The following is a 12,167-nucleotide window of genomic DNA, read 5'->3' as shown; positions in this document are numbered from 1 at the left end:
TTTGCGCGCTCAACCGGTCGCCATGACAGTTTTCGCGGCGCGTTCGGAGTTACAAGGAGCGCGATCGCTCCGTAATTAATCGTGAATTTTGTCCGTTGGAAATGTACGGAGAGACACATTGTTTTCAGAAGTACCGATGAAAACAACAGACTATCGCCGGAATATATTGGTTATCTTGGATCTTCGTGATTGGCGTTGTTTCATCGATCGGGATCATTGGATGCTGCAACGAGTCTAAAATATAAAGGCGGGAATAACTTCGGTGAGTACAAATTCTTATGCCAAAGGTACTCGATTATGATACTCCTTACGTTCTTTCGCGCAGTTCGAAATGCATATTTCTCACTTAGCATAGCATATCGGAAGGCTACGTTCCAAAATTCACTGCCATTGAAAATCTATTACTTTATGTGTATATTATATAGATTTTCAATACTGGCAGAACATGGCCGAAAATTCAAGTCCTCGTAATTATCTAGGCGCTCAAATAGAAAATTACATTCCTTAGCATATTGTATATACTATTTTTCATATACATATAACGATCATGTTTTTTAAACTAGTAACAATTCTTCTGAGAATTTTTTATATAATTTTTCAGAGTAATTCTTATATAAATTTCGGATTTTTTCAAAATTATTTAAAATTTGTTTTCACAATCTTATATTTTTTTAGGAAATTTGTTAAATTTTTTAAATTGAAATATTTTTTAAGAAATGCTGAGAAAATCTATTCTTCTAGAAGAGATTAAATATAGACTTTCTTAGCATTTTTTTAAATATTTCAATTTGTATTAAAAAATTTGAGAAATTTCTTAAAAAATTACAGAAATCTGAAAAAAATTTTTTATACTTTATTATGTGTCTTTTTATATACATATAATTCTAAATGTTTTAAGATTTTATCATTTCTGAAGAAAATTCTCCTAAATCCGAAGAAGTTTAAAAATTATTTTTTAGAAATCTTCATAAATTTAAAATATAAGAAATTCTTAAAAATCTTCTGAGACATAAAATTCTTTTAAATCAAGATAGTACTACCAAATATAATATATTATTGAGCCACCATTGAAAAAACCTTTTTCACATTTTTCGCCAATTTTAATCTTTCGATACCTTGGCTATATTTACCAGAAAAATCAGCTTTGCAATTGTCATAAAATATTAAAGAATCTCAAATAGTTGTAAAGCTACTTCTTGTAAGACGGTAATACTGGCCAATTAATTACTTATTTTGAGTATTAAAAGTATTATTAACAGTACTTTTAATACTGAAAAGTACTGTTAAATAAGTAATTAATTGACCGATATTAATATTAAATTTCTATAAAAGTAGACAGTAAAATTCTTTAATACAATTAAAGAATCTCATCAAATAAATGTAAAGCTATTTTTTGTGTAAGACGATAGTGCTGGCCAATTAATTACTTATTTTGAGTATTAAAAGTATTATTAATAGTACTTTTAATACTGAAAATAAATGATCAATCGGTCGAGACTAATATTAAATTTCTATAAAGGTAAGAACAATTGACGCAAATAGTCATTTCGAAAGCGATGGCCCTCAGATTGTCTCGAATGAGTCAGTCTCGGGCTTCCGTCTGACGACGGTAGATGGCAGCAGCGACATGAAGATAACGGGGTTCGACTCACCGTGGCCGCGGAGTGACAGCTCGCCGAGCTCGAGCTGTCATCAGCGGTGTCCGCGCGCGCGTCACATACCGTAGTCCGTGTTTTCCGTACTGCGAGTATACGTGCTGGTGCCGGTGACGCGCAGCGTGCTCGTGCTGGTTACGCGGACGCGTCCTGTCAGTGTCACCGGTGATACCCGTTACAAAATCGCGTCTTTTTTTCCCCCGTCGAAAAAGCCGAACGGTCGCCGCGCACGGTGGGTGCGCACGCAAGGGAGAACAGCTCTGCTCCGCTCGCCGCCGCCGGCTCGGCCAGTCTACTGGAAGATTCCATTGTGAGAGTGGGCTTTCGAAAAGTTTCGCGAAAACCACCGGCGAGGCCTACACGGACAATCATCGCCGAGTCACCGGGACGTCGTTCAGGACAGACCAGGTACGGTGTCTAATCCTGTCGACGGTGCTTTTTACGAAATTCCCTCCCGTGACTGTACACTCGTTTACACGACGCGCGTACGTGTAACGTGTGAGTGTGTGTGTGCTGTAAGTGTGAGAAAGAGGGAGACAGCTTGAGGTTATTACAGCGGTCGCTCTCTCTGGGTTCAGCTGGGCTCTCAGCTGATGCACCGACCAACCGACCGACCGACCGGTCGGTGCTACCGTAGCTCGATTCCACGAACGTGATACAGCGGACGTTCTCGTGATCGTCGTGCCTCGTTGTTGACGATGACAGGTCGCGGTTGATCGCTAGAAACGCTAATTCATCTGGGATTCGCTGTTCGCCGATTACGTGTAGGCCTGCGTGTAATTTACGCGTGATAGAGGAAAATTACAGTTTACTGATTTAGAGCCGTTAATCAACGGTGGACGCACGGTCAACGCGACCCCCGCTCGTATCCGAAGGATGACAGAATCGGAGAGAGGAAGAGGGTTCGGTTTAAACTAGGGTTAGCGCTAACCGAGGTCGGCGGAATCGAACGCTCTCTCGGCATCCTGTAATGAATCGAATTGCGTCGATTTAATGTCGAGTTGTGTGACAAGTCCGTTCTCACATTTGAAGTATATAATAGTTGTCTGAATGACGCTTTCGCACAAAGCGTCGGGTCATTTTTGATTACTCATGAAAAACCTCATCGTTCCTTTGTTCTCAATATCACCCAGAATCTCCGCTCGCAGCCGTTTTCTCGGTGATTAATTTCCACCAATGCCCGTTTCTACCAATGTAGATTAACTTTAAACTCATTTCAACTTATTACTCTTCATCCTTTCTGGTTTTAAAAATTAGAAAAAGACGAAGAATAAGTTGAATCGAGATTAAAGTTAATCTGCACGGAAAGTATGATTTTGTTGAGGTGTCTAAAATTTAGCTGGATAAAGATTTGAGAATAATTTTGGACCATCAACAGAATTATATAGAACGCATAACGAACAATATTGCAAAAAAAATTGGCATTCTAACAGTTATTTTGAATTCTGTATAATTATTTTGATGGTTCGTAACCATTAATTTTTTCTAATTTTAAGAATTAAGAAAAGACGAAGAATAGAACCAAGAATTGAACCAAGATTAAAGTTAATCTACACGGAAAGAATGATTTTGCTGAGGTGTCTAAAAATTTAACTGGATTCAGATTTAAATTTTGTTGAATCATCATTATTTGTAGAACACTCAAACGTAATGAACAATATTGCAAATAATTTTTACATTTTAGCAACTATCTTGAATGTTTTATATAATTACTTTGGTGGTCCAACAAAATTATTTTCAGATCTGTATATACATTTTTATTCCAGAAAAATTCTTTTTGTATATTGGTGAAAACGAGTATTTATTCCAAAAAAATTCTGCGACGATTAGAATTATTCTCTAGGATGACTATTATCATTATGAATACTTGTAATTTTAATTTTATTGTAATTGCCAGTGTAATTACCGTGAGAATCTTTAAATTTAATTTGCTTATATATTGTATATAGTATAAAGGGTCGCTCCTTCAATTTTATATTATCTTTTAAAAGAGAATAAATTCTTGTTTTGAATATATATATTAATAATTTTTTTGTAATACATACATTATCATATATTATCAAGAAAAAATATTTTTTGTTAAAGATAATTGAGTCTTAAAAAAAGAAGGTAAATTAAGTAATCACTTTTCTTAGCAACAAACTGAGATTTTTCTGTGTGTAAAAATTAATTTTATTCAAGAAAGTTGCACCTCTAAAACTAAATTATAATAGTTAAAAAAATTTGTTTCGTTATTAGATCCATCTACTTTAAATTTACACAAAATTTAAAATTTTTTGAATTTCACTTTCCGACTTTCTTTGTCAGATTTATCATCTCGATCATCTATCCTTTGTGTTTCTATAATATCAAGAGCGTACAGGAATAACTCACTTCGCTCTCTTATATGGGTACGTGACACTTTGTGCATCGACGATTTCACTTCGCGAGATTCTCGCGGAGTGTTGATTCCCAGTGTTGACCTCGACGATGCGTATATTATCGACGTCAGTATTACGATAACCGGATTGATTTTTTAAAATGGACAATCGCGGGAAAATTGGTATCTATTTTTAGCAATCGATACGTGATTTATAAATCACTTCTACGGTATACAGAAAGGGTTTTGCTAAAATCTAAAAATCTAAAAATTTAGCTGGATACAAATCTAAAAATGATTTTGGGCTATAAAAATAAATAGGATACAAATTGGTTGCTAAAACTTTTTATAGCATTATGCTTGAGTTTCCCACATTATTATTTTGATGGCCTAACAAAATTATTTTCAGCTCTGTTCTCAAAAATTCACCTGAATTTTTGAATATTTGAACAAAATCGTTCTTTCCATGTATATATAATATGATTATGAAATATTAACATATTCGAGTTAAATTATTACTGTTATCCTTCATATATGAAATGTAATCGAGTTAAATTATTAAAAGTTCGGTCTTGTAAAATAGTTATCGAAAATGTAGAGATACATGTTTATTGCATTTTGAGGATCAAATTACTTGCAGTGTTACGACGAAAAGGTACTTCATCAAGTAGCGTGCTTAAACTACATGAATCGGTATTACACGGTGCGCATAATTGCACAGGTGAGAGAACTCATTCATCATTCGCGTAATTTTGACCATCGAACAGAGGCAAGATTTAATCGCGAAGAACCAGAATAATCGTGTTGACGTGATATAAAATAAAAAAATATATTCATCGCTCGCTACTCGTCTAGTACGGATCGCACGCTCTAATCATGAAATCTCATTATGAATTTCTCGCTTGAGAATAAGAGAAAATAATTCGCCGACGACCAAAGTAATCTCGTATAATGTCATTCATTCTGAAGTGGCTCGTCTTTATGCTACTCTTGAGAGGCATTGTCGAGAACGACGCCGTATACATTGCGCGAATTTAATTCTGAATCCTTATTATAAGATTTAATTATGCGGGGCATTCCGCGTTATTATTGCATAAACCATTCAAATTATTTCGCGCGAGCTAAGCATGATAGAAACAGTCGTATCATAAAGTATTCTTTATTCTTGCGTTCTTTATTCAACTTCAGGCATGTAATAGAATTTTAATAACTCTACGGATAATAGAATTCTAATTTGGATACAATATAAAAATATCGTGGAAAAGATGATTTTCCTGAAGCCTTTATTAGCTAGATACAGATCGGAAAATAATTTCATTGGATCATTAATTTAATAATTATATAGGATGCTCAAGCTGATTAGGATGATATAACATTTTGCAGCATTGCTTATCATGCTTGAGATGTTTATGTAATTATTATAATTCAACAAAATTATTTTTAGGTCCGTACTTAGCTAAATTTTTCGATCTTCCCATAAAAAATCTTCCAGTATTATAAAAATATATTGAACACATTTTATTATGAATTTTGGAAAATAATTAACGTAAATGATGAGAGTTTTTGTTGTTTACGATGTTATATTTATTGTTGTTGTTTCATAAAAAAAAACCTTTCATAATTCATGACGTAATACGAATTTACGTGGAGATTATCTTTCAGATTTTACACAATATACATTGCAGTATAATCTAAACATGTTATCGCATCTGATTGGAAAGCGCGAACGCCTTTCTCATGAGAGTTTCCTGGAGGGCGTAGGGATTCGCAGCGAAAAGGCAATGAGGACAACGTTGTCACGGCACCGTTATCGTTCGCAAATCAACTCGACTTTTCCGCAAAGCACCGCCACTGCGCGTTGCAACGCCAACGTCGAGGTCACCGCGCCCGGTTGCAGCTGAGCTTCCAGCTGACGAGCGGAGGCTGCGACCGGTTCGCCATGCTCCTTTCTCCCCTCCATCTATATTCCCCCCCTCTCTCCCTCCCTCCCTCTCTCTCTCTCTCTTTTCCTCCGTTCTCTCCGCACGTTTCTTTTCCATCGGTCACCTCCTCCTTTTTCCCTTTAAATCACCTTTCACGTGCTCCGCGCGATTCTGCCTCTCCACCGTCATCTCTTTCCCTCCTCTTCTTCTGCTCTTCTGCCTCCGCCACCTCCTCTTCCTCCCCCGCTCGTTCGTCCTACCCCTCTTCAGAAGTTCATATTGTTCGTCGCGCGCACACCGCCGGGAACGGCCGACTTCGTTGAACCAGTTCCGAACCGTTTCGTTGGCGCGTCTCTTCAGCACGTTCCGCGTGACGGCGAACGCGCGCCGTCTCGAATGACGCGATCGAGCGCGAGGGAAAAGAGTGCATGTTAATTCGGGGTGCAAAGAGAAAGAGAGCACGCGCGAATTGGTACACGAGCCTAAATTCGTATTGTGATCCTTGCGAATTCGCCAGGAGCTGCTTTCCAGCTATCATCTCTGAATTAATTGTCCAAAGTGAGAGAAAAATGAATCTTTAGTCGACAGCGTAATTTAAAGAAGTTTCATCGAACGACAAAATGTGAGAGATATGTTCCGTGAGATATGTTTACTTGTCACTTATTTTGCTTATCTATCTATATTTTAATTTTTGATAGTTTATGGTGATTTACCAGAACTACACATTGTTAATAGCGTCAAGTTTAATCTAATTTAAGTCGCCACTACTCTTATACTTAATACATCGTCATTTTAAAACTGCTGGAGGAAAATGTTTGGTTGAAAATGGACAAATCCAGAAGATTCTAATTATACCAATCCGAATTTTAGTAGAGTTACTTATCAACTAGAATTTAGTAGATTTAATTAGAAAATTTTCTGGTTATTAAAATTCTATTAAATACTTCTATAGAATCGTTTTTTTTCATGTGAATTTTAATCAAATAATCTGTCAGTTTGTTAACATAATATTTAAATTTACGCTACACTGAGAAAAATATTTGGTTGAATTAATTAGAATTCTGGTTGAAAACGGACAAATCAAAATTTTCTGATTAAATCTACTAGAATTCTAGCTGAGAGAATTTGAGAGAGGAATTTTGATTATTTGATATAATTATAATTTTTGGTTTATCCCTTTTTAACCAGACATTTTTCTTTTTGTTTTTCTCAGTATAATCATCATTCGCAATCCATTCAGGAGGCAAAACAAATCGCGTTTTTATCGCGTTTTGCATTTAGTCTTTAGACAAAAATCTTACCCTTCCTCACGAGCGAGATAAACGGTCGATCATGTTCACAAGAGCCTATTCTACGAGACGCGATAAAAAAGGCGGTGACATCGACTGGTGGTTGATGGAATTGCGGTACTTCTGAAAATCTAAACGACTCGAAATTGCGAGCTCGCCGCCGTGTACTTGCGAACACGCGATTTGACGTTTCAAGGCTCGCTCGTAGGCTAGACAGAGCAACTTTGTAACATAATCTTGCATAAAGCTCTGCTTTCAATTATTTATTCGTTAACGAGTCTTTGCAATAGGATATATTGAGAGAAATCTTTTATACATTTCTCAGTACGATAATTTTATCTTATTCTCCTTAATTCTTATTGCCCGCAATTTATTTATAAATGAAATTAATGGATTTATTTTGCGGAGCTAGTTTAAATGAGCCTGTTAATAGCATTTCCGGTTGGCATGTACGTGCACTATTAAATTCGATAATGGAAATTCTCTCTTCGTATCGATATTCGACGAGATCTGGCACTCGAGCAAAGTGAATTGATCAGTTTTACTGATCCGTTTCGTCGACGTTTTTAAAGTATTGTGAGTTAGCTTACGCGTGCGGCGTAGATCAGCCAGAAAGAAACTCTCCGCGCAGTTAAATTGATCGTAATTGGGCTGCCGTCGGCGGCAGTAAAATGTTGCGATCCCGTCGTTCGACTGCGTTTTATCGTCGCAACAACCGGTTGCATTGTGGATCGCTTCGCTTGTAAAAACGCCGATTGTATGGGGGCTCCGATCTCTCGGCTAGCGAAGAAGAAAGAAAAATGTACAGACCGGTATTCTCGCTGTACATTTAGCGCTAAACGTTTGCCGTTCATGCTCCGAAGTTCTTTTATTTAATATGAAACTTGTGCTCGATTTCAGTCAACATCAAGTTAGTTATTTTAAATTAGATCTATTTGAGCGAAAGAAAAAGAGGAAAAAGGAAAGGAACGTATAAAGTCTAATAGATAAATTAAGAATTAATCGAGCTGACTGAGAATATTTCTAGGCATACGAAGAGAAATAAATTTGTTAGACTGTGAAAATTTTTAAGACACTCTATTTAGGACACTCAACTTGTCTTAAACAGTTTTTGACATTCTAGTATCCTACTAGGATCAGTTTGAGTGTCGTACCTAAAAATTTTGATGGTCTGACAAAATTATTTTCAGATCGTATCTAAATTTTTAGGCGATTGTATGTATCATTAAATTATCCTATTATACGATTTAGATTTTATATGGATTTTGAAAAAGAAGTGAAGTTGAAACGTTAATCGTATCGTAAACGTTATTGTATCTGTGAGAAAATATACAGTTTTAAGCATTTTTACATCCTTAAAATTTTGCTCGTAACTGTTGTCGTTTTAAATATTTTTAGTGTTGCTAAATTTTTAGATTTTTTAGCAAAATCGTTCTTTTCGTGCAGTACTGTTTTTGTTTTTTTCCAAGCAAACTTTGTAGTATACCGGAGATACGGCGATTACTTATCGCGAATAGAAATTATGGGTCTCATGCAAAATGACACGTCTCACGCCACTTCGTCGATATACTAAATAATTCAAACTTCTCCACAGGAAATATACCTGTTTCAGTAATCTCATTACTGCGATAAGCACTGATTACCGTTACATCGCGCCGGTAAACCTGCCACCCCGATCTGCAACTATGTTATGCGACGACACGCGAAAAATCGTAAAATCAACAAAGGGGATCCAATTCTAGGCCTTTTCGTACAAATAGAATTGTACTGTGGATTCAATTTTTTGTTACATCATGTTAAATGGTGAAAGAGAAAATATTAATGAGCTATTGAAGAAAATTAAAAATGTTATTTGGAATTTAATTTTATCTAAGCGTGAAAATTACTCGTGCAAGTCACGTGCTTTGAGGATTATAAGATATTATTTCGGGAAAACACTTCGTCGGCCTTCAACGTGATGGAAATATATCCTCTCGACTCCCTCGGGTACCCGGTAACTTCGGTTATGTAACGCGGATTGCAGTGCTTCAGTCGAGGGTTAATACTCGTTCGCGGGACAACTTAGCTAAAGTTCATTATCACGTTAACCAATTCATATCACACAGGCGAGAAGCGAGATAATGATTCACCTCAATCTTTCGCGCGAGTGTGTCATAACTTTTTTTATATTCTTAGTTCTTTCATAATCTTTATTAAAAAGTTGTCATAAAAGTATACATACTTTCTAAATTCTGTGAAGTGTAATCTCTAAAGTCTTGAAAAAGAGCTCAATTTTCAATCCTTAAGAGTGAGATTTCACTCGTCAGAGTGACAATTTACTCTAAAAGTTTTACAGAATATATACATATATATATGAGTATTTAAAAAATATGTGATGAAGATAATCGTTGATGAGATAAATTTATAATTAATTAAATTTAACCAGAAAAAGGAAAGAGAGAGATAATCGAGGTATTTAATGATTCAATAAAATGATAAAAAACCAGTTGACGCCGTAATAAAAAAACGTGTTAAACATGTACGATAATATTTATCGTGCCACTTTTGGATAAATAAAATATAGAAGCTCACGCAGATCGACATATTTAATGTATACAGGTACAAGCCATTATAAATGCAATACATATATACCTACACTGTATGTACAATAGCTTTTATTTTAAGACTGTGCTTTTAATACAGGAAGGTCAGGAAGATAGAAAGAACATTCAGTTTCTAATAAAAAGTTTAGAGTGTCTAATTTTTAATAAAAGAAGATTGTAGCAGTCAGATTGTTGCAATCATAAATTAGATTGATCATTTATATTGACCGTTCACTGACGATTCTATCACTTTTAACTTTTTCCACATTACTGTCTTTTAACAGCAAAGTTTTTACGTAAAATTCATTTCAGAGTAAAGTGATTGACGATTATGATTATTGAACCACTTTTTTTAAAAAGCATTTTATTTTATAAAAAGACAGATTTTTCTAGTTATGTTTTTATATCTGGAATAAAATGGCAATAAAACATATTACAGTTGTTTTAATATTATTGAATATATTTTTTGAATAAATATTGAAAAAAGTTTTAAAATATAAGAAAGCTTCTTAAAAAATGGATAGATTTATATACGGCAATAAAACACATCGCACAGCTGTGTTTAATATTGTATGTAAATTTTATAAAAAAAAAAAAAAAAGTTTTAGAATAGAAAATTTTTTTAAAACATTTTAAAAAATGGATACAGAAATTCATCTGTACTGTTCATTAATGTGAAAATTACATATTAACGAGACACTTTAATAAAAAAAAAAATCACTTGTAATATTTCACTTCTGTAACGAATGACTAATGACTGATTCAGCTTGGTTTAGCAAAAGGATCGATTGTCCAACAGTATTGCTCAACCGGTCACTCATTCACTGTGCATCTATCGTGTGGTTGGCGACCGGCGTTCACTCGCTCGCTCGTTCGCGATGCAAGCGTTTCGTTGTTGCTAAGCGGCCAGATTTCTATGCGCGTTGCGAGGTTGTATTCTGAGAATCTCGGCGTTGAGAGCCGCTGGTTAGCACCGTGGCGGGGAGGCCTCCGGTGTAAGCATCGCAGACAGCGAGGCGCTGCTCGTGCAACGGCGTGTGTCATTCGAGAGATTGAATAATCGCCGCGTTCCGCGCGATTCGAAAAGTGCAATCGATATCGGTACATTCGCTAGCATACACAACGGCCGATAACCGATAACGGACGTCATCTCGATTGATGTGCGTGAATGCCTTGGTTATTAGCTCTCAGCTAAGAAGGCAAATAGAAAGTTCTGTAAAGTCTGTGTCGTGCTTGTCGGAATTAAAGATCTGCAACGCTTACACACTTACTGTGTGTAACTAATTTTAATAAGATGTATGATGAAGGTGCTACGATTTTTATAACTTTGGTTAATTTTGTATTTCACACAACAACAGACTAGGTTTAGATTTTGTAATTAGACTGTTGCAATATCTTCATCTGAGCTTTTTTTGTATGATTAATGATCGCCAACGCGTTCTAAGTGTATAAATCCTGTACCACATTTTGCGTGTAATTTTATAAATGATTATTTGAATATTATCCTTAATTCGTTAAATTAAAAATTTTATTATATTGAATTTTATTATAATTTTATTATGTAATATTCTATATTTTACGAAAAATTTTTGCCGCGTAATTTTGGCCGTAATGTTTGCAGATTATTCTGCAACATTATTGCATACGTATAGTTTATTCCACTTGTTGATGCAAACGAATTAATGCACTAAATTCGAAAGTGGAACTAAATATCATTGCACGCGATACAAAATTTGTGATTTATTTATGAGAGAACTAATTGTATTATCAAGTTTTACGTTCCACACAGTTTCGTCTGATACGTTAATATAATATAATATTATATGTAACAATACTATGTAAGATTTACTTGTGATACATTTTTTTACCAAGAGTGAAACATTATCCTTGGAAATAAAACTACATTTTTCTTTGCGTATTATTATCAAGCAAAAAATTTCTTTCTCTCTCTCTCTCTCTCTCTCTCTCTCTCTCATTACAGAGAATAGCTTACGCATTAGAAACCTTCGCGGTTTATCTATTCGCGTACTTCTATGATTACATTGAAAGGAATGAATATGGAAGTACGAAGTAAAAGTCCAGTAACGTCGAGAGATGAAGTTATCAACTGTAATATCTATATTACCATATTCGTATGGAAATACGAACGTATGCATCGCGTTCTAATTAAAACGCCCCAGGTATCTTTCGCTTTCGCTTGCTTTCAATATAAATTTCGCGCCATCTTGGATAATTCATGCACCTTATCAATCTCTTTCATTTCTGGCAACACGTTGAGACAACGTGATTGTAGTAATTCAGAAACCTCCTTTGAGTACCTACTCGGGCAAGTATTATTTAAGACACGCTATATACTGTTT

The sequence above is a fragment of the Atta colombica genome, unplaced genomic scaffold, assembly GCF_001594045.1.
Source record: "Atta colombica isolate Treedump-2 unplaced genomic scaffold, Acol1.0 scaffold41, whole genome shotgun sequence".
NCBI lineage: Eukaryota > Metazoa > Arthropoda > Insecta > Hymenoptera > Formicidae > Atta > Atta colombica.
The sequence above is the reverse complement of the archived record's forward strand: the minus strand, read 5'-3'. Positions refer to the sequence as shown.